This window comes from Larus michahellis, chromosome 9, assembly GCF_964199755.1.
Source record: "Larus michahellis chromosome 9, bLarMic1.1, whole genome shotgun sequence".
NCBI lineage: Eukaryota > Metazoa > Chordata > Aves > Charadriiformes > Laridae > Larus > Larus michahellis.
In genome coordinates, this window is record NC_133904.1 from 33,009,539 (window position 1) to 33,037,209 (window position 27,671).

At 35.1% G+C, this 27,671-nt stretch overlaps 2 long non-coding RNA genes across 3 annotated transcripts in view; one reads left to right on the forward strand and one right to left on the reverse strand.

The window, feature by feature from the left end:
• LOC141748435 (uncharacterized) overlaps window positions 1-18,371 on the reverse strand; it is a 44,891-nt gene extending 26,520 nt beyond the window's left edge. Inside the window, exon 1 of the long non-coding RNA XR_012588996.1 lies at window positions 18,292-18,371. This is a non-coding gene — a long non-coding RNA (uncharacterized LOC141748435). The remainder of the gene's footprint in view (window positions 1-18,291) is intronic.
• The window catches only part of LOC141748434 (uncharacterized), a 121,738-nt gene that overhangs the window by 48,004 nt on the left and 46,063 nt on the right, over window positions 1-27,671 (forward strand). For both annotated transcript variants that reach the window (XR_012588994.1, XR_012588995.1), the window contains exon 2: window positions 27,415-27,459. This is a non-coding gene — a long non-coding RNA (uncharacterized LOC141748434). The remainder of the gene's footprint in view (window positions 1-27,414; window positions 27,460-27,671) is intronic.

The window sequence follows — 27,671 nt, forward strand, 5'->3', positions numbered from 1 at the left end:
TCGTGAGAAAGATCCTGTTAGGGATTTGTTTTCCCCTTTGTAAAAAGTATTGTTTATAATATTATTAATAGCCTATCTTTATTATTGCTTTTTCTCAGTAGTAGAAAATAGCACTTAAATGTTAGTTTTTGACATCAAATGCCATCTCACTCAAAGTTCACATTTTGTTATTCGTTACTGGTATGTCTGAATTTGTTTTATTAATATGAAAATAAGCATCTGAGACTTTTTTCTTACTGAAAAAATATATATAAAAATCTGTATATAACAAACTTTACCCAAAACTTGAACAGTGCAGCTTAAGGGGCTAGGCTGTACAAAAATGAGAGTATGATTTTGTCAGCTTACTTTCCCCACTGGAATTTGCAGTTAAGCATTGAAGTGAGTACAAGGAGTGAAGCAGGGAGGCATAAGAGTTCAGGGAGGAAAACTAAAAGAGAAAAAACAAAATAGATTATAGAAGGTAAATGCTGAAATGTATATTCTTCTGTCTATGCTTAGTTATAGTAACAATAAGGTTCTAACTGTAATCTTTTCATTTTCTCTCAAAGAAAATAACAGACTTTGTTCTGTACTCTGCTACATTAGTTTTATGTGGGGGTGACTTTAATACAGCTTTGGAAATCAGAAACCTCAATTCAATATGGATATCACAAAGCACAGCCTGCATCCACTTCATGTGAAATCCTGACCCAGTGAAATCGATGGCAAAATTCCCATTGACTTCAAAGGGGGTTGGATTTCACACCCAATCTCCTCTTTCTTTTTTCTTCAGCCTCTCTGCTTTTGCTAAATGGGATCTCTTTTCCCAGATGGACCTCTTAATGCTGCGCACCATGATCATTTCAACTTTCTTTTATAAAACGGTGAAAGTCTTCTAAGGAAAATTCTGTCTTTTCGTCTTTGGTTTCTTTTTAGTACAGTACTGACTTCCTCCATAGTAAGGCCAGAGTGTCATCCCCTGATCTATTGTCTTAACAGTACTTTGTCTCATTTTTTTTCCTCACAATTTAACATGAGCTTGGCAAGCCTCCGACCAAAGATGCACTTCCCCTTCTCTGACAGATGGACCCCATCAGCCCCCAGGTAGACCTGGTTTCTCAAGGCGAGTCCAACGGTCAAAGTAGCCAAACCCTTGGCTGTGGCACCAGTCCGGTAGCCATTTGTTGATTTGCCAGATTTGACTGGCCCTTTCAAACCCCTTCCCTTTGACCAGGAGGATTGAAGTTGTGATACCTGTGCTCCAGATTCCCTTACTACTGCTCCCAGGGCTTTGTAATCTTTCTTGATACTCCTCAGACTGTTCCTGGTGGTATCACTGGTGCCCATGTGAAATAATAGCAGCGTATAATAGTCAGTGGGCTGCATGAGGCTTGATAGTCTCTTGGTGACATCCCTGACAGGAGCCACCCCACTCTAGCGAGTGCGTCAGAACTCTTGCCTGTTCATCCAAAGCTAATAAATCTAAAACTTTCCCTTTTGTACCAAGGTTTTTTGCATCAGAAGTGCACTTATTTAGTGTAAATAGCTTAAGAAAATATGTGGATAACTCAGATAGTAATTTGAATGCATTTATGGAAGACTGACTTTAACTATAATGGGAGTAGATGCTGAACTCTATTATGTAAAACATGCTGGTTACTGTATGGACATGAAGCTCTAAATCACACTGCTGACAATAGTCCCAAGCTCATCTTTCTGAAATGCTTCTATTCTGCTAGCTTTTAAACTTCCTTGAGTTATAGAAAAAAATCTTTTATGATATACCTCTAAATAGTAGCATCTTGTTTTGTCTTTTGGCTCTGCTTGACCCCGATTTGTGGGGGGGTTTCCTCGTTAATTTGTCTTTTTTTTTTTTCATTTACTAGCTGTTTATGAAGACTGTCTCATTAAGTGTCATTTTCTCCATTCCTTTTTGTGCTCCCTTCACTTATTTTCAGGCATCTGTATGTCCTTTCCTCCTCATACATAATTCCTTTCCTACTAGTGCAATGAAAGCAGTCTGCCAAATGTTTTTTAACATCAATCCCCGCAAATGTTAACGATCACAATTTATAACCTTTGCAGCTATCCAATATAAAAATCTGTGCCACAGGCCTGATTGTTAAAAATTCAGATACTCTGATGAAATCAAGAATGTAGTCAGACTGTACATAAAACACAGTAATGTTCTTAAAACACCACAGATAAAACAGTATGCTTTTTTTAAAGTTATAGTGTGCTTTTAAACTGAAAGGTACAAGTTTGTTCCTGCAGTTATAGAATCTAATCTAATCTGTCTTCTGCTAAGGACCCCAAAAGTGGACACGCACAGAGCTACCAAATAAGAGGCAATAATCATGTCCACCAACCTGGTGGCTGCACTTTTGCTAAGACAGCCAGGATGTGTTCAGTTGTCTCTGCCACAAAGACAGGCTGCTGTCTCATATATGACTTGTTCACCAGGACCTCCAGGGTTTTTTTCTGCAAAGTTGCTTTCTGTCCTGTTGGTCCCAGCCAGTGCTGCTGTGTGGGGTTATTCTGTTCCAGCTGCTGAACTTGCGTTTCCCTTTCTTGAACTTCCTGGGATTTTTGTCAGCCTGTCAAGATTACTCTGAACAGCAACTCAGCCTTCCAGCATATCAGCTGCTCCCCCTGGTTTGGTATGGTGCAAATTTTCTTTAGTGTGCACTCTGTCCCCTGTTCCAGATCATTAATCAACACATTTACCTCTACTGACCACAGTGTTTGATACCTGAGGAATGACTCTAGTTACCAGCCACTAGCTGGACTTCAGACTCCAAATTGCAAACCAGCAGTTGCATGAATTTTCCATCCAACTTACCATCCACTTACCCTGTTTGAATCTTATCAATCTGGCTATAAAAATACTGTGAGTAGCAGTGTCAAAGACCATGCTAAAATTGCAAATTATATTAACATCGACTGATCTCCCCTTGCCTACAGAGCCTATCATCTTTTTACGGCAAGCAATGAAGTTGTCAGGCATAACCTGGCTTTGGAAAGGCTTCCAGAAGTATTTGATCCATAGCCCTTCTAGGGACAAAAGTGAAGTTCGTCAACTTCTAAAGACAGCTTCATCTACATCATCTCTTTGATCAGCTAGTCTGTAGCAGATGCCCACCACAGGATCACCTGTGCTGATCCCTTATCTTCTCCCACAAGCTTTCCCCTGGCCCATCACCTGCGGCAGGATGAAGCTGTGTTCCAGCCACTCCCCTGCACAGAACACAAGCTTTTCTATCTAGCTAGCTGTTTTTTCAAGTATGATTTACACAAGTAAGGTATGATTTTGACTGTTGTACAAGAAAAAAACATGGTCGTTGTACTCATGTTGAGTGTGGGAATGGGGAATACAGGAATCTTTGTTTTAATAACATTCTCTCACACTGTGTCTGTGTCATCAGCAGCTACAAAGAACTGCCCCATAAGAAATACTTCTTAAAATTTGGGAACAGGTAGGAAATAGAAGCAATAAATCTGGTGCTTATAAACAAAGATGTTTTAGAAGAATAGTCTTAATATTGCCTGTGACAGATAAACAGAGTCTGAAGAATGCTTGAATTAGTACAAACTGCCTGTACCTTCCATTTGTATTTTCTTTTTATCTGTGAAACCATATACTCTTCTAAAATTGTCACAGACACGTGCAGAATCATAGCTGGTTAGGTAAGACTTTCTGACAATGTTAGCTTTTTTTTTTCATTTTTACAATTTTTTTGGATTAAAATAAAATTATGTCCTCTGGTAAGATAATGGTTAAGTGCTATGTATTCCTTCAGCAGGATTTTCAGCTTTTCTCTCATTTTGGTTTTAAAAGCTACCTAGTTTATGGGATAGGAGCTATATACCTACCACAGTCTGAGTAGTAATTACGATAACACTGTAATTATTTATTAAGTAATGAATGGAATAGCTTACAGGTTTTTGCTATGGCGTTTTTGAGTTCTGTATGAAAGTTGCATTCTAGGGAACGGAAAGGATTTGTGAGTATTTTATCCTACTGCTTTTGTTTTTCTACCGATATGAATAGTTGAATGTATTCAACCATTTCTGCTCATCTTGCAACATCCGATCCTCTGCAAAGGGAATTTTTTTGTAGTCAAAAGAAGTTATGTGGGACTCAAAGGCTGAATGGGACTGTTCAGAATGACTACTCAACTGTAGTCAGTCATAACAGTAGAAAAGGAGTCTGAAATATCTTAAATATATTTTGTCTGTAATTGAAAGCAAACTAAACTGAAATCATATTAATTAATATTTACCATACTTATCTTTGTATGACTTTTTTTTTTTTTTTAGATATTTTGGGCCTATTCATGCAAAATGACTAGTAACTGTATTCGAAGTATAAGATTTATAAATACCTTCATAATAAGTTCTGTCAAAAGTTGCTTTCTAAAATAATTATGTATGCAGTTTGATGGCACTGTATTCACCACTATGTCTCTTTAAAATGAAATCACATTTTCTTAGGTGTAAGTCACACAGTCTAGAAAAACTCTTAGGTAAGAACAAAAATTTATAGATTTATGATCTCAGAAGGAACACCTCTGAAGGGTATCTGGCCCGATGATTAGAGATAATGCTTTTGTACCTCATAAAATTTCAGTATTAGACAATAAGGAATTCTAAAATTAGATACAAGATTTTCTAGGAATTCGGACTAGCTAGGTCTAACTAGAACACTATCTATTTCTATTATGCATGTAGGCAAAAGTTAAACTACTTGACCTTCCACTATCTAGCATGAAAGCATTTACAACTCCATTAAATTGAAGATGTATGTTTCAACTAGTCTGTGTCTTCCTCTGACACATTTAATTTTACCAGCATTTACTTTAGTTGGAAACAGAAAGAATTATATCAGTAAACTGATGAGTTCATGTGTCCGGATTATGAAACATCATGTTTTCTTTTTTTTGAATTTTCAATGGGTGAGACTCTGCTGCAGCTCTAAAGGCTGGCACAGAGCAAGGATTGCATATAGAAAGTATCCTTACAAAACTGTCCTTACTCACTGGCCTTATAGATATGTGCATTCATTTTGAAAATTCTCATGTTTTTCTTTTTGAAGATTTACTAGTAACAAATGGAAGCTGGACACTATTTTATCAGCTTACCAGTGTTATGAATTTTTATTTTCTTGCTTCCAAAACACATAAAATATGCTGTTACAAAACATTTACCCTTTGGACTTGTTATTACTTTTTAAGCAGTAAAAAAAAAAAAGAGATTGCGATTTACATGTATTGTGATTTAAGAATACTGGGAAAACTGAATGAAAGATGCTAGTTTCATAGAAATTTTTTTTCTTCTTTTCTTGCAAACATAGTAAAACATTAGGACAAATTAAGAATTAAACTGTATAATCAGATTTGTATTAGCTTCAGATACTGGTGCACTGCTGCTAGGTGAGAAAATAGTTTTCACAGTTGTCTAAAGGATAGGATGATATAATTTAAATCAAAGTACTGACAATCACATTTGCTTACAATTTGGTAGGGAAATTGCAGTTGACACAGTATCCAACAGAAACTCTTTGATGTTTTGTAGAAAACTATTTTGATACTAAAAGTTTGTATTGATTTCTCAAATTCATATTAACATTTCAATTTAAAGTCTGTCATGGTGTGAAAATTATGCATGAAACCAACAATGGCTGGAAGGATTAGCAGAGTCAAGTGGAGAGAGTCTTTTAATGTGCTACATGGACAGGCTTGATAGTCTTCCATAACATTTCCCTCTTGACCAAGTTTATAATCCTCTTCCATCCAGAGTTTGACTCAAGTGAAACGTAAGGGGCTTCAAGTCTTCATCTGCTGTCCTCAGGGAAGGTATTTTTTCTGTTTCATTGTTTCCCTCAAAAAAGAAAGATGAAGAGGAAGTGAGGAACAAGGAGGAAAAAAAAAGGAGGCCAAATGATTTCAAAGGTCAAACAAAAAAAGAAAGTCAAGAATCCTCCTGTGAAACTTTCTGAATTTAATCAGAAAGTTGGTTTGACATCTGCAACAGTTTGTCTGACATTTAGATAAGCTTTTCACTTATATGTTAAGTGAGTAAGTTCTGGTTTATTTTATAACATTCCATATGTTTGTAATGTGAACACATTTTGAATACTGTTATTAATGACTATTTTTCTCCTAGTCTTTCAGCAGTTAGTCAAATCCGTGTTTTTTTTAAAAAGTGTTAAAAGTGACTTTTCAAATACTTAAATATAGCATCTATGTAACAGGCTGTATTAGATAGTTTAAAATTCTTTGATAAAACATAGGTTGTAAGCTTTTATGCCAAATCAAGTAGCCACATTTTTCATAGCTAAATAACATCAGTCAGATCTGCTGCAGGCTATAGCGTGTATAGAGTACAACATAAGCTAGATAAAATTTATCTGTGTTATTTTGATGTCTTCTTGAAAGACAACCTAACTTAAGGCTTTTATTACTGTAGATTACCGTACTGACTTTTGTGAATTAAGAGTTGTATTCTGATACCATTTTGTATCGTTTAAGTGAAATATAGGACTTCCAGTTTTAGAGTCCTATAAACTCTAAATTGATATTCTGTATGGATATACTGATTTCTGCTGAAGGGCATGATCTTACTACGCAACATGTGCTCTGCTAAAGGAACCTTCTTGATATTAATTTGATATTAATGATATTAATTAATTGATATTAATTAATGGTGCATTGGTTTATCCATTGATCGTATCTTACCAAAAAAAAAAAAAAAGATAATATAGCTTATCCATACCTTAACTTCAAATCTCTAATCAGCTATCACGTAAGTTCCAAAGTAAATTTTAATTTAAAAATATTTGCTTATTATTTTGTTCAATTTACTATTTCCTGCATTTGCAATTAAAGACAGAGAGGTATTTTGTAGGCAAACTGGGATCCAGTGAGTCAACCTGCAATAGATCATGGTGACACTGAATGACCAAAATCCGTGAGATAAGGACAGCATTTTCTATATTTTAATGAGTTCCTTAGGTTTGAAACGGGAATTTGCTAGGAAAGCTTAAAATTAAGATGACACAGAAATCATTGTTATGCAAGTAAAAAGGAAGTCAGTGCTCTCAAACAAGAAACACTGGAGTGAAGCATGTACTTCCACAGAGTAAAGCAGCCTGGTTTTTTGATTACCTTTGATTTTCTGATTTTTGGTATCTCAGTTCCTCTATAAGTTTCCAGAAATCTTGGATTTCTGAAAAGATGCATGTTTTCCAGTGTTCATTTAGTCTGGCTGTTTTTCATCTTTACCTTCCAAGAGCTGATTATTAAGTCTACCAGTTTTGTTTTGGAAAAGAAAAATGTATCCCGAATTGTCTGGTAACAACCTGGTGAAGATAAAACATTATTCTTACATAAATTGACCTTTAGGTATTTCTTAATGTGTTTAGTCTTTTGCAAAGATATTGTTTTACTAAAACTGTTGATGTTTATTCTTTTAAATTGAGTTTAATTACCACATAAATTTTTCAGTTAACAGAGGAAACTGTTTCCATTTATCTGTATACATTACTCTCTGTAGCCAATTAACATCCTGACTTTGGGGCTCTAGTTAAGCAAGGGCATTCTACAGGGTCATCCCCTCACATCACACCAAGGTCTTCTGCCCAGATACAACTTCAACGAAAACACGTAACAACATTGTTAAACAAAAGCTAATTATCAAAGGTGAACAATGAGTTGCCTACAGCACACCATGTGCTGAAGTAGTCATTTAACAAAAGCAAATTATGCAGATTTCCAGTGACTATGGAAATATCATTTTACCAATATTATATGCTCTCAGAATCCCCCCAGATCTGATGCCAATGCAAATACATGAGTGAAAAAACTAGGAAATTTTCTGAGAGTGGCTCCTGTAGACCTCATACAGTATACATTTCAGTTGACAAAATCTGTGCATGATTGAATAATACAGTTACAAATTAGGGAAAAGCAACTGAATTTGTATTTATGGTTTTTTCCTTTCCCTGTCTTTTTTTGGCACAGGAGTGCCAAAAATCTTTATTATATTCTTTGCTTCACCTGAACTTCTTCTCAGCAATATTTCCTTTGGAAGACAAAACAACATTTAAATCAACCCTTCTAAGTGCATAATTCTGCAGATGCTTTTGAACTAAACTTAATATAGCTATACGTCTCTAATTTTGGACATCATTTATCCCTCAAAGAAGTGTTTGTTCAATCTATGTACTGTTTCCCATCTTACAACATGCAAGCTACCACAAAAACCATCAGTGGCTAAATCACAAACTTTTTTGCGGGTCCCACGTGACCAAATCATTAAAGGTCCTTCTATCTGTAAAAACTGTATGAGTACAGTTGCTTGCAATATCTGGATACGAGAAGAGATAATATTCTTTTGTCATCTTTTGTCCCTTTCAAACACCTAACCAGGAGGTGGTGGGCTTTTTTTAACATAACTTCACAGCATAAAGCATCTAATTTTCAGCACTGTCCTGAAGGATAGTTTTGTCTCAGAACAGAGACACATATTTTTATTAGTTGAAGTGATGTGTATCTGTAGCAGAAGCTACTTGAAGTCTCCAAGGTTGAAATTCTTCTTCATGTATCCAGTTATGTGAAGGCAGAATTTAGTTTACTCTATTGCAGCCTTTACTCTATTCCAGCCTTGAAAAAATAGAATAACAATTGCAAATGAGGACACAACTTACCTTCCTATTAAAAGCAGACTCCTATGTAAATCTCATAAACTAATTTTTTAAAAGTTATATTACTTGATACTGCAATTAGAAATAGCTTTCTAAAAATGGCTTGAAGGAAATTGTAGTTTTTAATCATTTGAACACAGAAGGAAGTCTACTGTAGTCACCTGGGGCATCAGGAGAAAAATCTCAACTACAAACATCTCTCTCTCTTTTTGGTATTGTATATCTCATTGTCTATCTAAATTGCAATAAGGACCTCAAAGCGTAGGTTACACTTATTTCCAGTTAATAACATTTGAAGATAAGAAAACATTTTCCCCTTGGTGCGCCACAAAAACAAAACTCAGGCCAAAATTGTTCTTTTAAAATTAATGTCGTTAAATGAGATTTTGTGACGGGTAAAGCAACGTATTTATGATAATACTTGCAAAACAAATCACTTGCCTGTGATTTAATTGCTACATTCATGAGACAGTTTCCGTCAAACCATTTGTTACACAGTTATTTTAGCCTTGTGTCCTAAGGAAACAGTATTTGTGTGATAGCGCTCTCTGTCTGGTCTCCCTTGCTCCCTTCAGTAAATGTTGAATCTCTTGGCCAATTTCAACTAGATTTGACAAAGGGACAGAAGTCCCAAAGGTGATTAAGTTCCTACAAATTTCATGACAAGTAGTGTATTGGGGGACGGCGGATAACTCTGCTTAATCCTCTACTGAGAAACACTCAGTGCCTCTAGCAGGCAGGCTGGTATGTAAAGACTATGTGAGGTGCTGCAAATAAAATGAGGGGCTCTGTGGGGTGTAGAGCTGAATTAAAACAGAAGGACCATGGAAAATATTAATGATGAAGAGATGGACAACAACTGGTTAACAGTGCGCGTGAAGAGCAACTTAGGTTGCGTGAGGTCAGGGGAAAAATAATCTACCAAACAGGCTACTTCATCCAACGACTCAAGATTTGTTAACAATTTTCCGATTATTGGAGTTGGTGGGTAAAAGAAAATATAAAACTTTTGATTTTCAGAAGACAGGACTTAGAAACTGTAATTTCACAGTGGTGATGATAAAGTTGTATATTTGAGATGGAAAATACCAGGAGGCAAAAAGTCTTCAAATATTTGTTTGAATTTAATAAGTTATTTCACCAATGAGTTTCTCTATTATGCTTAATTAAGAAAAGGATTTTTTTTTTCATTCTGTAACTTAAATATTAATGTAGAATTCCCTTCCCTGTGTGTATAAATTAAGTATCGTCGTTGCAACAATTTGTACCAAAATCTTCATAGCCTGAAGTAGTCACAACATTTTTAATAGACGTGCTCTTTGTGACAAAAGGCAATTTTGGAGAGTTCACAGCTTTCTGTGAGAATGCGGCCATTTTGATGAAATATCATTCTAGAAAAAAAAAAAATTCCTCTTTTAAGAGACAATTAGATAAATGTAATTTCTAAAATTAATACTGTACAATAAAAATGTGGAATAAGTCATTTCAACTATGTTGAAGCAAAAAAAATTGCTGTGCTAAAAGAAATGTTTTGAGATATTTTAATGTATAAAATATTTCATATCTTATAATATGTCATATATGCAATCTGTCATGTATGCTATGTCGTAATTACCAATGAAAAGTTAATCGTGCAGTACTACTGTTGTATTTAACTTTACTCAGCATAATTTCTAAGATTTGATGCATTTAATTTGCAATATGATTAATAAGATACCAATGTAGAAATTCAAATGAAATGCATCAAAATTAATGTTTAAGTTAATAATCTAGGTTTATATTTCACATTAACCAACAGCAATGAAATAAATATTTCTCAGATCTCTGAGTATAGAATGAGTGATTATAAGCAGAGGAATGATAAGTAAAGAACTATTTTAATTCTAGTAAGTCTAATTTGAAAGCAGAGTATTTTTGAAATTACTTTCAGTTAAAAAACTGCAAGGTATTATAAAATGTTAAAATTTCGGTGTATTAAATGTGTCATTTGGCGTTCAGTTTTAAAAAGCATATCTTTCTTGACTGTTTTTTCCCCCAGAAAGAGAAGTACAGAAAATATAAATGTGTGTGTATTTTCATGGGATAGACAAGTAAAACCATATGAAGTTGTATAGTTCACTCAAAGAAAAAAAAAAAAAAGACACCAAACAAAACTTTTTTTAAAACATGAGTAACTTCTGCTAAGTGTTTACCAAAATGTGTACATGGAAAATAGGGGTTTTTAAATGCAGTTTGAAGTTATTCCCTTACAAACAAAATAACTGCCAAGCTCTACATCCACAAGTTTTTTTAAATTTATTTATTTATTTATTAAAATTCATACTCTTTGGTGTTTTCCTGGCAGAATATTAATTATGCAGCATCTTACTTATCTGCAGTAGGTTTTGCAGATTAATGCATTCTTGCCTTGTATTTCCCTTATTCCTTGCTTTCAATTTGTCAGTATTCAGTGCAGGAAGTATAACAGAAAGTTGTATTTGAAGTTAAAAACAAAGCAAAACAAAACAAAAAAACCCAAGCCTCTGGCTAACTATAAAGAACCAACTGGGATGAAGATTAAAGATAGAAGGGCAAAAAATACATAAAACTATTTTAAACCTCTAGGCATTTTGAAAGATAGAACATGAAATGTTCGTATAGATAAGGGAGTCCTAATGAAAGAACAGAAATTTGATCACTACTGAATTTTATCATGACATTGTCTGGAGTAAGAACTGAGGATCAAGAAAGATGCCAGCCTTCAGCAGATAGGTAGTCTTGCAGCACTGTCTCCCTTGTTAATCAGCAAACAATACACTGGGAAGAGGCAAAAAGGAATTGTGTCATAAGTAGCTCATCCTGATATTGTAAATTGGATAGGCATTTGGGAATGTCTTTGGAGTGATGCAGCTAGGGAAAAAGCAGGCAAACTCCGGAAATATACTTCAGTAGATAAAATTATAAAAATAATTCAACATTGCAGACTTCTTGAACAAATATAAATTGGGCAGAAAGGTGAGGTTTATTTTTTAAATGTGCAAGAGAGGTAACAGCAAAATAGTGAGTGTTTAATGTAAATCAATATCATTGGAATAGAGAAATAATAAAAGCCATAATAATAGGATGTAAACTTTTGATAAGCCATAAGTTTCTAACTTCAGTTCTTGCATTGTATCTTTTGAATAGGAATTTCTTCATGTTGTGCTAAAGTTTAGTTTTCTGCTAAATCAGTAGGAGCTAAAAATGATAAATTTTTTTTGTGACCTATGTAAAATTCTGGAATCTGTTGTTTGGATTCAAGAATCTACAGAAAATTGCCTGAGATGTCATTAGAATACATATGTATGCTTTATAGGGCCAAGTCCTACAGTTTAACAATTTTTATAAAAACAGAGTTTGTTGCAAGCCATTTAATGAAGGAGACATCTTAGTAATTGAAGCCACAGTAACTGAATCATTTAAAGATCATAGTTATATTTGTAGATGAAGAAATGCTTCTGTTCTAGAGTAATGATGAGATGCAGAAATATGTGGGAGGCTGTGAACTGTACAGTAATGACAAAAGTTTTGACTGGGTCACCTAATTGTTTAAAGAAAGAATGAAAAATACCTGTTTTCTTGTATTCAGTATAAAATTTTCTACTCTGGTATGTTATAGTCTTACCTGTATCAAGAAAAGTGGATCTACCATGTAGCATATTATTCTGGATTTTGGCAAGAGATTGATAAAAATATTTAAAATGTTTGAGGAATAATATTTAAATCCATGTTATATTTTCAAAATAATTATTAGAATTGCACATATCCTCACAATGTTCAAATTAAAAATTTGTATACCAGGTATTACTGTAAGTCTGTAACCTTTTTTAGTGATCTCTAACTAAAAGGGCAGCAGTTCTCATCAGACTTCTTGCTTTAGAATGCTACATTTGCTTTCCTTTGTCTGCATATTGGACAGACTACTAAAGAATTTTTTTTCCTCAATAAGGCAAATTGAGCTCCTCTAAGCTTTGAATTGCAAGAAAAAATATTCTGAAGTGTAATCTTATCTGTATCCACGGCAACCAGTTGCTTCACTGGAGAATATTCTGTATTCCATTCAATAGACTTGTATACCAGAAAGGAAAAAAAGAAAACTGGTTTGGACTGAATCATTATCCTCAAGAAAGCATAAAGTCTAAGGTTACTGTAAAGGTGTTTGGTTTTAAAAAGTGTTCAGCCTAATCGTCCTTCATGAGTTTGCTCTGGATATGTAATCAAGGTGTCCTCTGGCTCTTGGAGGCTGAACAGTTTTACTATGGGTCTAAACCAACTTCTAATAAATAGTAGAGACCCTGGGACTCGAATTTGCCCTTTTGTAGTATTGAGGAAATTTTCTCTGAGACTTCATCAGCACGTCGGTTGGAAACTGCTGGATGGAAGCTCTAATCCTAAGTAATTCATAATTTGATAATATTGAAAACTTTTGTTGTTTGGGTGGGTGTTGATGCCTGTATTTTTAAAGGGTATGATTCAGTGAAAGAATTCACACATTTCTGCAGAGCCTTAGTATATACCCCTCTTCTGTATATGGAACAGTGAGGAAAGTGAAAACTCTTTTCCATAAATTATTTCCCACTCTGAAAAACTGAAATGCCTTGTTAAAACCTGTCTAATATTGTTGTCCTCCCTTTTCCATCTATACAACAAAGCACTTGCAAAGTATAATGAGAACTTTTGGACAACTAAAATTGGCAAGCTCAGAATAGGGGTTGAAAAAATTCACCCTCGAATTCCTTCAGAATCTGTGGAATTATCAATCTTTGCCTGACTTTCCCTGATATCTTTATAAAATGAAAAGCAAGAAATAAAAAGACAAAACTATTCTCCATACAACTGGAACAATTTTGTTTAATGGTTCCTCTTTATGTCTTTGTGAAAGAGGTAGCATTGAAGAAAAGTGATTACAATACTGAATAGTTTATAATATTATAAATACACAAGGCATAGAACAAGTAGGAGGACATTATAGGACAATTACCCTAAGTATTCTGCTAGGAACATCATGCCCTTCTTTAATTAGATAGTGGTCCTGGCATAAATGGCAAATGGCTCCCAGGATTTTGTGTGGGATGAGGTAAATTAGAAAATTAGGAGTTAAGAGATCGAGGTTAGGGTGGGTTTTGTTTGGGTTTTTTTAAGTGACAGGAAAAAACTGATCCAGTATCATTCCTGCTGATGAATTGCTACCTAATTAATATAACCTGACTCAGATTAGCGGTGACTAAAAATGGATGAAATTCAACCCTGTACTGTTTCATACCTACAAAATACTATATTGCTATCAACTTAATACCTCATTTATGCATAGTTACAATAGCAAACTACATTTGGATAATTTTGCTCCTCTGCATGTATCATTGCAATGTAGACACCCATCTTTGTAAGACTTTCCAGCACTCTACTGCTTTGACTTTCTGAAGCAGCCTCCACAGGCAGCTCTCAAAGGAGCTGATAACATTTTAAAGCGTGGCTTTTTGGAGCAGGAGTTCAGAAAGACCTGGCTATGCTGTGAAATGGGATTCCACAACTCCTTGACCAAGTCTGTTAGTGAATGTTAGTAAAACTCTTAGGATTCATTTTCAGAGACTGAATAGTGAATAAGCTTGACTAGAGAAACCTTTTAGTTTCCAAAATTTTGAAAAACAAAGGTTATACAACCTGTCTTGCACTGAGCATCTTACAATCAACAGTCGCTTCGGAAACCAAATCTTGACTATGTCTCTATTTTGCTTTATGTAGGTTGTTGCTACCATCTAGAATAAGGACTTATTTTGTATGTTTTAACAGACCTCATGATATTTCTATAGCAGAATTTTAGTGTTTGGAGAATTGAAATTGAACTTTTTTAGAACTTTGTAATTAAAAAGGATTTCCAAATATTTTTTTCAGAAAATATTCTCATTTTATTAATAGATAGTATGTTTCAGAAAGGAAATAATATTGGCGTGGTTTTCTTTTGATACTTGGTCTACATTCAGTTTCAACAGATCAATGCCTCTATTCAGGCCAGTATTAATGTTCTCACTCTGATGTAGTTTAACTTCTTGAGGTTTCTGATGTGGACACATGTGATGTCTATAAAGGATTCCTTTTGAACATTTTTGTGTCCATTCATTTCAAAGAGAAACAGCGGTAGCATTTATTTCATCAATTAGAGATTAATATTGACTGAAATCAAGAAAGGTGTTTTTTAGAAAATACATCAAACATTTGACTTCTTTTAAAAGTAGTTTTACAATTTTCACAGAACTCTTTAACCATGTTATCATTCTGATGGCTTTTGTCTTCTCTTTTATTATTAACTAAATACTTTTGATTAGTGCCTCTGTGATTTTTATACTGAAATAAAATAATTGTTTGATCAGTGTATGAATTAAGTAACTAAAAAGGGCTATTTCTTATAGGAAATGTACAAAGGACTTAAATTTACAGTCAACTTTTCATACAGTACTCAAACAATTTAGCCAGAATTCAAAGATCTGTGTCCTGATTAGTATCTGCTATCAAATAAGTCAATCTATTAGCTATTTCAGTATCTGAAGATTTTAATAGTAGAAACTAGGTGACAGCATCTTCTTTTTTAAGTATTAATGGATAGATTTGCAGACATAGTATGCCTAAAATAGGGAACAAAGTGAAACCAAACATTTTTGATTGCATTTCTTATCTTCCTGAAGGAATGGAATGCACTATCATGGTTTGTTCTGTTTCACCTCAAGTCATTTAGAGTGCTGGCATAAAACAGATTTTTCAAAGCTGCATCATACAGTTTTATAATTACACAAAATTCACTCTGCAATTCAAGTCAGATAATGACCTCTGAGGATGATAGGTTTGCAGAAAGCAACACTACAGGTTTTCTATAACTACTAAAATGCAGCTTTGAATGTTAAAAAATGTTATTTCAGTACTTTTTACAATTAAGCATCTGTTTAACACCAGACAAACAGGCCTTTCTCTGAGAGTGAGTGGTAGCAATGCTGCTGTTATATTCCTGCCCCACAGAATCAAAGCAATCATCCAGCTCTTGCTACGTGATCTGTGACAACGCTTGTTCCTTACATCTTTCCTTTTGTGGCACCGAGACGGCACAGTATTGGTGAGAGAGAAAATCACAAAAGGAAACTGTGTAATACGTAAAGGGGTGAGTTATGCTTTATTACCTTACACCTGACTCCAGGAGCGATGTGTTCTCTCTTTATAGAAAGACGTGTGGAATGCTTACAGAAATAAAAAGAACAACTGTGTATAGACTGAGGAAAGCAGAAACAGGAGCTCTGTTGGTTCAACCAGATACCTGCTTGTGCTACAGAACTGAGGGCTAAGCTGCAGGTGGCATTGCTTGCTGGATCAGTCAGCACTGGGTCTCTAGCAAAAGGGATGACGCTTTAAACATCAAAGTTAAGAGTAACTGCAAAGTACTGAAGTCATTGCGCTTGGGGATAGCTCCCTATGTTCAATTTGCATGTTTCTAACAATGTATTTTGGACCAGTAATGACTGTAGTTACACCAGTGTAGTCTAGAGACACTTCTGATTTTAAGAACTAAAATGAGAAGTGGTTCCAAGTATGAGTTTAGCTGCTGCAATATGTTGTCATGGAAATTTCTTATCTTGTTGTATGCTTGTTTCATAATATCTGTGTAGTTTACATCGGGGAAACAGACCCAATACCAAGGCTGAATGCACCATTCAGACTCTCTTCCTGAGAGTGCCTAGGGTAACGTTCAGGAGGGAAGGACAAACAGAAGAGGTAACCACCAGTGATGCTTCCATCAGTTCACACCTTAGTGTGGTTTGTGGTGTCATTGTTCATTGTCAAGTTTCCCCACATTACCACTGTAGGAAGGGATGTGACCTTAAGAGAAATTCTCTTCAGTGTCAGATGCTTCTTCAGCACATTACATGGGACGGTGGCTTTTGGTATAGTGGAGTGATGGAATGACCTCTGCAACTTTTTGCACTGATTGATTTTCATTCTCACTGCTCCAGCACTTTTCCTGAATGTACCAATTGATCTGTGACTATACAGTGCTAAAAAGCATTTCATTTTCAAAGTTAATAAACTTGCCATTTAAAAGAAGAAAGGAAAGAAAAAAAATCAAGCTGAAAATATTTCTGAAACAGACATCAGTGATTGTAGAAAGAAAATTGTTACTACTATTCGTCTGACATTAATTTAATGTGTATTGATTTCAGTGTATTTTTTCAGTTGAGGTATCTCAAATAGTTTTGCTTAAGTCTTTCCCTTTTAAATCATGACAGAGGCTTAATAAAAGCACTAAACTCTCTAAATCTTGGAGATACATGTTCTCAAGGCTGTGAGTAAAAAATAAGGTGCTTGATACAGTAGTTTGGGAAAGTAGAAGTTTTTATTACTTCATTTAGCTGAGTATCATAAAAGAGTGTATCTCACCATAAAACAGAACATGTCATCCTCAAACACTCAGGAAGAATAACTTAACTGTGCAACTTGCAGCCAAGTAGGGTTTGGGATTCTTTTGTCGTTGTTTTTGGGGGAGTTTGGTTGGGTGTTTTTTGGAGAAAAGTGAATTTCTCTTCGTTGCCACTTGGCTTGTCCAAGGCAAGCTGATGTCTGACAATTGGTCCTCCCTGTTACATTCTTTTCAAGTCTAATGTTAATTTATTTTTTTTATTTGGTAAATTATCTGAAAGAACTTGCATGGGTTTAAGCCAATAAAAATGTTTTCGATATGGAGGTGAATGGACGTTTATAACAAAGAAATACTGTCACAGTTAATCTGTAAATTAAATTCAGTTTCTAAAAGCTAAAATATCCTTCATGTCACTTAAATTGCCTTACTCAAAGGCAATTTGAGAAAGAGAAACATGCCTTTCCTTATGCTACCTTACTTCTGTATTCAGAAAAGTTCATTTTTACTTCAAGTTTCCTTCATAACTTTATGCATGAATGTGAAAGTTACCATTAAAGTTCTGAATTCCCACTCCCAAGGAAGAATTATTCAAAGCAATGAAGGATGTGTTCTTAAATTATGCCCTGAAATATTGAAGGAGTCTGAGAGAGAAGTTAAATTTATTTTTTAATGCCATTTCAAAAAACGCACTCTGTTTATCATGAGTCATTTTCTGGTAAGCCCTAAAGTATGGATATTATACTTTAATATCATTTTCCGTAACATTAAATTTGCAATGGAGAAAGGCACTAGGTCTGATTCATCATTTCATTACACTGCTCAGATTTCCTTGACTTCAACAGAGTAAATTGGAGTAAGATAAAGGACAGTCTGGTTTCTCCTCTCTTGTAATTTTTCTGGTCAGCCTTTTTTTTTTTTCCCATTCCAGAATTTCTTATGTTCTAATTTGAGTGAAATCATCAATGTACCAGTTTAAAGTGTGAGGTTTTTTCCACTAAAAAACAGCCCAAATAATCTGGATTCAATGGAAATGAACTGCAACTGAAAAGCTTCTCATATAGCTTTAGAAAAGATTTTAAAGCAATATGACGCTGTGATAACTTAATTGTGATTCAAGAAGCACTCAATGCTTAGATGAGAGAAAGAAAACTCAAAGAGGCATAAGCACAAAGAATAAAAACACATTTACCTATTTCCGTCCAATGATTTTCTCAGACTGCTGGTTAAGTTTCCCTTACTGGGCATTCATCTGACTTCTTTGGATCTCTGTGCTTTTAATGTAAATGGGGCTGGGCAGATTCTAGCTCTGTTTTTTAAGCATATTTTGGGTGATGGTTCTAGGACCACCCTCCTTAAAGATGAGTTGCCAATATTCAGTGTCTCATGCCAACGTTAACAGCCTATCCAAATGCTAAACACACCCTTTTCCTGTCCTATTTATAATTCACTTCTTCAGCAATAGCTGATGGCTAAAAAAAGTATATAGACTAACGTTTTAAAGTAACTATTTCAGATCGCATAAGAAATGTGCTGATCTAAAACAAACCAAAAAAAACAAACCCCAACAACCAATAATTCTTTGCTGTCTGCTGCCTTCCTTGTTATCCTTCAACTCTGGATGGAAAACCTTATAATGTGTTCAGACTTCTATTCTTGAAGCTTATTGAGATCAACAGGAGTCTTGGGTCACTGACAGACTTGTAGCTCCTCAGTTTTTATTGCTTGGTTTCCAGAGTGGAATCCAAACCCAGTTCAGCTTCTGTCAATGCATGGAAAGAGTACAAAACTCAGAGCAGCAATTTCTACATAGAAAATAGGGAGCTGCCTTATCTCAAGGATGTACTCTTAAATCTTGCCCTTGGTAACTTAAGCACGGTGAATTCAGTGTCCTCTCCAGTCTGAGGCTCTTCCTATCAACAAAGTACTCTGAGTAGGATCGTTCTCGTTCTTTCCCCTCCAGAAAGGGATGGAGATTCAGAGATTATCAAACAGAACAAAAAAACCCAAACCAACCAACCAAAAAAAACCAAAACCAAAACAAAAAAACCCAACCAACCAACCAAACAACCCCACAAGAAAAGTCTTAATAAGGATTCTGTAGTTTGGAATTATTTCTGTTCTCTGGTAAAAGTAACTGTGCTCTCACTCTGGCTGACATCGTAGTCTATGGTGTATCACTTGTGGTTTGCTGGGTAGCATGTCTGGCTGATAGTGTGAGAATTTTCTCTAAATTTATGACCTTGTACAGATTGTTGTTATTTTGACTAAGTACTGTTTGTTGATCTTCTGGGACCGTTTTTTTGTATGGACTTCTCTTCATTATAGATTGTGTTTTCCTTTATAAATATCTGCATGTGAACGTATTCAGAGCAGTGCCCTGAAGCTGTTCTGTATACTGATGTACAGATCTTTCTCATGAAGTAATAGTGGAGACGTTTCATTATATGCAATAAATAGGAGGTCTTTAAGACTCAAGACTGGCATTGATGTCTTGTTAGTGGTTGGTCAAAAATTTTAAACCAGCCTTGATACTAGTACAGAAATCTGACTGCTTGAGACTACCCGCAGCTAATTCTTTTCTTCCTTGGAGGGACTTATGTTATATATATGTATTTTAGACTCTAAAGCTGCAATCTTTCAGGTTCCATATATAAAAAATGCTATACAATAACAGCTACCATCATTTCGGTGTAAATATCACATTTCTTTTCTGCTTACAGAAACTACCATAGCTCTTCTTAGACATCTAAAAGCAGAAACTATTTTTATTTACAAAGACAACCTAATGGAGTCATGCTGCTGCTCATGGACTGTGTGCTTGTCTCCTGGGAATGATTTGCTATTTTGAAGCAGAAATGGTTATTGTAGGATAGTAGCTGCAAAGTACTGCATGCCACAACCTGCATTTTTATCAGTTGGTCAGCTTATGCATCCCCCGTTCTATTTCTTCCCTTTTCTTTTGTAATAGAAGTTTAAGCAGTTAAAAATTTTATGGGAGCAGCTGAGATCATAAACTGTGCCTGATGAATAGGCTGGTAATAGCCCTCATCTTAGAGAGGGAAAATTAACACACCAAGGTCAAATGATGTGGATAAAAATACAAAGAAAAATCAGAATAGATGGAACATAAGGATTCCTTGATCTTATTTCTCTTCTTTGTCTGATGGATTAAGGATCTCTTTGTCCCACCTACTTGGTGCAAGAGAAGGCTGCCTTTTGCATTATGGAACTGACTATGGGCTATTTTAAGAGCTGCGTTCCAAAGCTGTTAATTGACTGCTCTATATTGGATGCAGTTCTCTAGATACCATTTGGATGGGATAATGTTTTATGCCAAACAGTCACTCAACAAGTGAAGTAAGCATTCACTGGATGCATGTGCGTAATTATTCACGCACTTGAATAACAGAATGGCTTAAGAGTTGATTGGAACGTCAAATATATATCCTAAGCGTTTAATAATAACGTATGACGTTGTTGATATCACCCACCACAGAGAATAGTCAAAAGGTTACCCTAAGTACAGCCTTATTATAATTTTCTGAGGCTTGCTCATTACTCAACAATGACTGTGACTTTATGTGAAGAGAAAAGTATTGAATTAAATGAAGCTTAAGTACCTAATTTTAATGCAATCTTCATGTATTTTTATTATTTCTGAATTCAGCTCAACAATCAATCCTACAACAAAACATGCGTCCCTACTGTTCAAAAAGTGAACTAAAGAAAAAAATAAAAATCCATATCTTGTGCTTTGCTAGCAGAATTGTCCATAAGCAAAAGCTTTTTGAAAAATTTCTATGAGGCATCAGCAGAATATGTAATTGCATGTTAATGCACCACTTCAGTAGACCTAGTTAAACCAGCCACCAGGTATCTATAACCAGCCACATTCTTTTATTTTCTTCCCTCTCCCCATACGGTTTTTGGTCTTTCTATTGCTGCTATTATTTTGTATCACAAATTCTCTTTCTTATTATTATGGTAAATAAAGGTCTTTCCATCTGATCCTCTTTCTTTAACATGCTGCTTAGAGAAACTGTTTAAAAAATTAAGTAGGTAGGAAAACATGACTAATGATGTTGTTTGGAGGAGGGTGATAGGAATATTTTTGCTCTTCCGTATGAGTAGGAGATGAAATTTCAATAGGCACTTCATATTTTTAAAACACAGACCCTAACTGTTTTAAAGCTTTCCACTTATAATCTAAAATCTATGGGTAAACTAAGTGTGCCTGGTAGGCACATGTTTTCATTAGATGCATGCTAATTTTTTAATATAAATTTGGCACGTTACTAATTACAATAGTAGTCAAAAATAGGCATCTGATTCACCATAACTAATTATGTAAGATTTGTTATTTATGATTGTGTATTGGAGGAACTTAAAACTGGAATTTTTCTTCTCATTTCAGTAAGTGTTAGATCAGGCTCTACCTGAAAACTTGCCTTTGATTTTTAGGCAAAACTTCCATATATCATCTGGAGGTCAGCAAATCCTGAAACTCTTTACACAGGCTTCATTGATTCAACATGTGCTCACTAGTTGCTATTCACACTCATCCTGCTGTGCTGATGAATTAACAAACCATAGGGGTTAATGGTTATCCTGATTTTCTTCTCCTAGAAGTTTGATTTCCTGCCAATTAATATGTGCTGATACACCCACTATTTTTCCAAAGATGAGGATAACAGCCAACTACTCTTAATGTATTATTTATTGACCATGTTTTTCAACATTCATGAATTGCATATTGTTCTTTATTAATTTCACACATACAATTTTTACTGAAAATATCTGTCCAGCTGACAAATTCAACAAATTACTATCGCTGGTATTCTTGCAGTCCTGCAATCTAACTTACCTGAGTGCAAGCAACATGACATTGTATGGACATTCGCCATCAAACAACGTAAGAACACACATTTTTCTCCCCAATCACATTAACTGAGCTCTATAAAGCGAAATAAATATATCAGTGACTTTCTAAAGCAGTTAAGCTATCTTTAAATTATTTTAAAAATGTTTTTATTTCCTTTTCTATCTACAAAGTAATTATGTGTTTTTTTCTGTTGGAGTAAAAAATTAGATATTAAACATAGCTTCTATTTAAATGCATTTAAAAATGGAATAGTCTCATTCGTTTGGATTTCAATTATGGTTTACATGGCTTGGGTGATTATGGATAGCCTCCCTTCCAAACAGGTACTTCCAATGACTTTAAATAGTGTTTGTCTTTCAAAACCACCCCTTTAAAATTATTGATGCTATTTCCTCTTATCTGTGCTCAGTAAAGCAAAAAAAGGCTGGAAAAAATTTGCTAAACAGCAATGGGATTAATGCTAATCTTTGGTGGTTGCAATATTCAGTGTGTAGAACACCCAGTTTTGCCCAAAACTTAAGGAGGTAAGCATGAAGCACTTCTCCTCTTAGAAAGCTACATAAGTCCTACAAATGCTACTGACTGTTTGGCCTGCTGTAAGTCAGAGTGTAAACATGATCCTCCCGGCAATAGTCTTTAACAGGTGCTGAACATCTGCACCTTCTATGCAAGTTCTTCAGAGCTGTGGGTGCTAAAAGACAGCTGTAAAATAAACTGCTAATCTCTCATTTTACACCTAGTTTTTCCCAGACATAGAGCTACTCTGCTTACAAGAAATATTAGAAAAGTAACTTCACAAACACTTTCAAGGCATTCAGACAAGAGAGAGATGAGAATCGTGAAAAGTTGTTACTGTTCAAATTAGGAGTCTTAAGTATAAGCACATTTATATGATAAATACATGGATGGAACACTGACAGCTTAATCGCCTGCTGGCACCTTTGTGTTTGGATATTTCGGGCTTTTTAATAAAGATTTTCAGGGCATTAGCCAGAGAAGTTGGTGATTTAAATACCTCAAAAAATATTTTTTTGAACAAATGGAACCAGGCTCTGATGCAGGATCAGACAGCAAGAATCTTATGCCCCAAAATGATGTTAGTCTAGCTACATTTCCAACAACTTTGTCTTAAGTCTATCTTACAAATTTGTTTTTTTAATTCCTGTTGTCATAAGGATATGTTTTCTCATTCTGAGTTCTTTCCTGATGAGAACTTTAGAGTAGAGGAGTGAAAATTACTGTGCTCTTTAAAACAATACTTGTCTTTTAAATAGTCTAGAGATTAAAACTTGAATTTGTTCTTTATTTTATCAGAACACATTCACCTGTTCAATAGAAAATAGAATGTAGCAAGCTGTTATATTCAGCGTACAAAGCATGCTCATCAATATCTCTACCAGCAACATAATCTGAAAAGTAATTCAGTTATTGGCACATTTAGCACTCTCTATTTTATGCATCACTCTGTCAAGCCTGATTGGAATCAAACCCGTCAAACAGTCAAATTTGCTAATTCTAACAAGCAATAGCCTCTGGTTACTCAGTTATCAGAACTGTGCCCTTACTGAGCCCACTGCAAGGTGGATCAATGTAATTATCATCCACTGACATACGGCGAGGAGCTATGAGTGTTTTCACATGAACTAAATTGAATGGGACACAAATCATTGACTTATGTCAAGGAAACCAGAGACAGCACCTGAAATACAGCAAATTTCAGAGGGGGCTGACAGGCGGTGAGAGAGGAAAACAGAACTACGTGTTGTTGATACTATTCTGGACAAAAATCACTCAACCACAGTGCAGCTTAATATTTGCTCTGTCACCCAGAGCAAGTTAAGTAGTGCGGTGTGTCTGTTTTATTTATGCAAGTGTTTGCTTGCTCATTTTCATATTCTTTCCAGAGGGTAAATGCCCTTATTCTGTTAAACAAGTAAGTTTGGTTAAATATAATTGGGGATGCTAGAACTGCTGCTGGCATTCTATATGGAAAAATAGCAAGAGTTTCAATAGTCAAAATGCATTCCACACCCTTGCCATCCTCAGCAATGAAGATAACAGTTTAAAAGGACTGGAAATGTCAATTTTTTGGTTTTCGGGGGTTTTTCTTTTTCCTCCTCCTCCCCCCCTCAACATAGACTGTCATTTTATGAAAAATTAATAGTGACTTAATTTAATTTGAATACTGGAATTTTATTTCAGCTCGTTAAGTCCACATTTGTAGATGAAGAGAAAGTGTGTTTCAATGTGTTTAGTTCAGCCTATTTGGTACATAAAGAGATAGTAGCACCATCTAATTTCAAGAGCTTTTGGCGCCTAAACCAGAAACTAATCTCCTTAAGCCTCCAATGAAATTCATGGCAAGAGAGACAGATTTTTCCAGAGGGCAATCCAGAGAAAGAATTTAACTTAGGTGCTTTGAATTGGACTCCTCTAGAGAACATCTTCCTTCTACTTTTAGGTATATAGTGTGTGACCGGCTTTCTAACTTAGGCACTTCAGTTAGTGAATGAAAGACCATGTATCTCCTATAGCTCCATGATGATTTGAAATAGGACAAACTTTTTCTTGCTAAATAGTGAATTCTTTGTAAAATACAATTTACCTGTCTTGAAACAATTCATGGATATGAGTAAAATTCACAAAATAAATGTAATTCTGCAGCTAGGTAGAGTGTAGTAAAGTACAGTTTCCTGGTGAGTGGTGGTTGTGGTTTTTATAATTAGGATATTTGAGTGTTATTTCATTTTTTTTCATTACTTTTAGAAGTATGAATTGAATAGGCTATGAATGTGCAAAGGTTAGATATTCACAAGAAATAAATGCAACAATGATAAATAGAGATATATTTGTATGCTGTTAAATGTATTTGTCACCTTGTTTAAGCAAATGTTTGAAATGGATTTGCAAGTTGCCTTGGGTGTTGTGGATTTGTTCAGAGGCACAGCTGCTGAATTTCATATGATGTATTATTTAATTTTTATAAGACTTTCTTTCAATAGCTAGTTTAATAAAGTTTAATCCTGCAAGCCCTTTTGTTCAACCAATATGCTTTTAATGTAAACCATCGATTGTTTTGAGGTAGACACCGCAGTAGGGAACTTATGATATGCAGACCATACAGTGAAAGAAATCTCAGCTTGGCAGAAGGTTCAAATAAGCTTGATCCGGGTTTTGAGCAGTTGGAATCAGTCTACTGGGAAGGGGAGAGAGAAAAAACTCCTAGTAAAGCTGAGGTTCATTTCTTAAGTTTTAGCCCAGCAGGACCCCTGACTGCTTTCTGCCAGCGCGCTTCCTCAGGAAAAATGGAAAACAACAACAAAAAGCAGCTGCCTAAGGATTTGCTTTAGCGCTTTTTGAGGTTTTTTTTCCCTTTTTTGCTTTCCTTGCAGTTGTCAAAACCACCTTACTCTTTCAGTTACCCCAGGCCTGGGCGCTCTCTTGCCATAGACCATTTCCTTCTAAATGCCTTTTGGCTTTTACTCAAGTCTCCATCCATCACGGCCTCATTCTGAAAAGCTTTAAAGAGAGCAGCTCTGACGAAAACTCTGGAGAAACAAGACAGCTTTCAGGCCTTTCATGTACTGACTGGACAAGCAAAGAACGGAGAAATGGACTTAAGAGAGCACACAATGAGTTTATATTCACTAGAAAACAGCAAATACTCAACAGTCGTTCTCATCCAGTCTGTCCTTCAGCTGACAGCAAAAAGATGGCTCAAAACCATTTTTTGCTTCCATTTTTGATGTATTTCAGAGGCCATTGTGGCCTCTGGTAAGAAAACACCCTCAAAGACTGCAGCCTCTAAGTTAAGCTCTAACACACTCCCAGCATGCTCCTGTTAGCTAGTTTGGGGAATAGGGTTGGTGTGATGTTTATCTTAGCAGTTCTCTTCTAACCTGAAGAAGAATTTTTCCCAGAGGCCATACAGAATGTGTATTCACTAGCCATCTAAAAAAAGCTCTAGTGAAATGGAGATTATAGTCACAGAAAATTTGGGTAGCAAATACGTGCAAGAGTTACTAAGCATTCATGAATCCCAACTGGGTCCCTCTGCGTTTTGCCTCTCATTCCTCTACCTAGATTTGGTTTTGTGGATTATGTTTCAGTTGCATTTTTTTCCTAAATGTGTTTTGAGAAACTTATAGCACAAAAAGAAAAGTATCTTATCCTATACTGTATAAGAGATGCTTATTCTGTTTAGATGAAAAATGGAGTATGCCTATGAATAGGTTTAACCATATCCATCTCTTACTAAGTCCTAACCTGGTTAGTCATAGCTAATACCTTAGCCAAGAGTTTCCTTTAATGATTGTCGATTTCTTTTTAGTTACTGATGTCTTTGTTTCAAGTAAGTTTACAGTATCATAGTAGTGTTTTGCTATATCTGCTATACCTGAATATACCTGTTTTTTTGTTTCAATAGATAACATGTTCTACCTTCTGTTTTTCTGCACCTTGCTTGTACTTAATCAAATTAAAAATCAGTAGACCTCTGCAGATAACTTCTTAAGGATGAAGCTTAAAAATAATGTTATTCAGAATATTTCTGTGATTTGTAAATCTGTACACACACACACACAAAAATAGATCAAGGTTATAACATTTCTCATTTCATAGACTGGAAGAGGCTTTTCTGAGTTTGAGCCTGCTATACATAGTTTTACCAGTAAGTAGTAGGGTTAACGTGAATTTGGATATTGCTATGTTGCACAGCAGTCGCTGGAGCACAATTAACTCTCAGCAAGCTAATCTTTAAGGAGCAGATTCTTTTTGCCTTCTTATATATAAGAAGCTGTTACCTAAGCATTACTGTATGATTAATTTATTTCAAGACTTATACTTAAATAGCTTCTAAAGTAACAAGGCAAAGAGAGTATCAAGTAGCATCATATTCAAATTCAGTATTCATACGTTGTATCAGATAATTATTGAGAGACTTTGTGTTCAAATTCAAATACTTTCAAAAGTGACTTTAATAAAGCTTATACAAAATTAAGTTTTGGAAGGACAGAAAAGGTATTCAGGTCAAATCCAAACAAGAATTAGAAATGACTGATACTCTGATTTATGAAGAACTTAATTTCAGAGTACCTTTACAGTATGGGAATCCCTGGCTAGAGAATCCACTTAGTAAGGACTTCCTTACTGCATCTTTTCTACTCCCTTCCCAAGTAAAATAAATCATAGAGCTTGTGAAAATAATCTCTTTTAAACTGAGTAAAGGAGGAGAAGGATGTGTGCAAACTTAATATTGTCATACACAATTTATCTTCCTTTAGATTGAGGGTCATCATTTTAGCTGAGCGTGGATGAAGATGTCTTAATGTGGGGTACAAAGCTTTGCAGTGAAATATGAATGAAACTATGATGCTTGCATTAAAGAAATTGAAGCCTATTTATATATACATACTTTTTTTTTTCTTCCAGTTCAACGGAGGAGTTTGTCAGTACCATGCAGAACCTGTAAACCTGGTTAGTAAGTTACCTTTAGTTGTATGGAATTGAACCTTGGATTCAATGGTCAATGCACCATAAAGTTCACAGTAACCACATACAAAACAATGGCAGGTTAAATTCTGCCCTTAAATAATATTTTGTACCTTCCCCACAGCCATTCATGTCTTAAATGGCAGAAAGTTGCTAAGAATCTTTAAGTGTCTGACTTCAAAGCTGTGTAAAGGTAT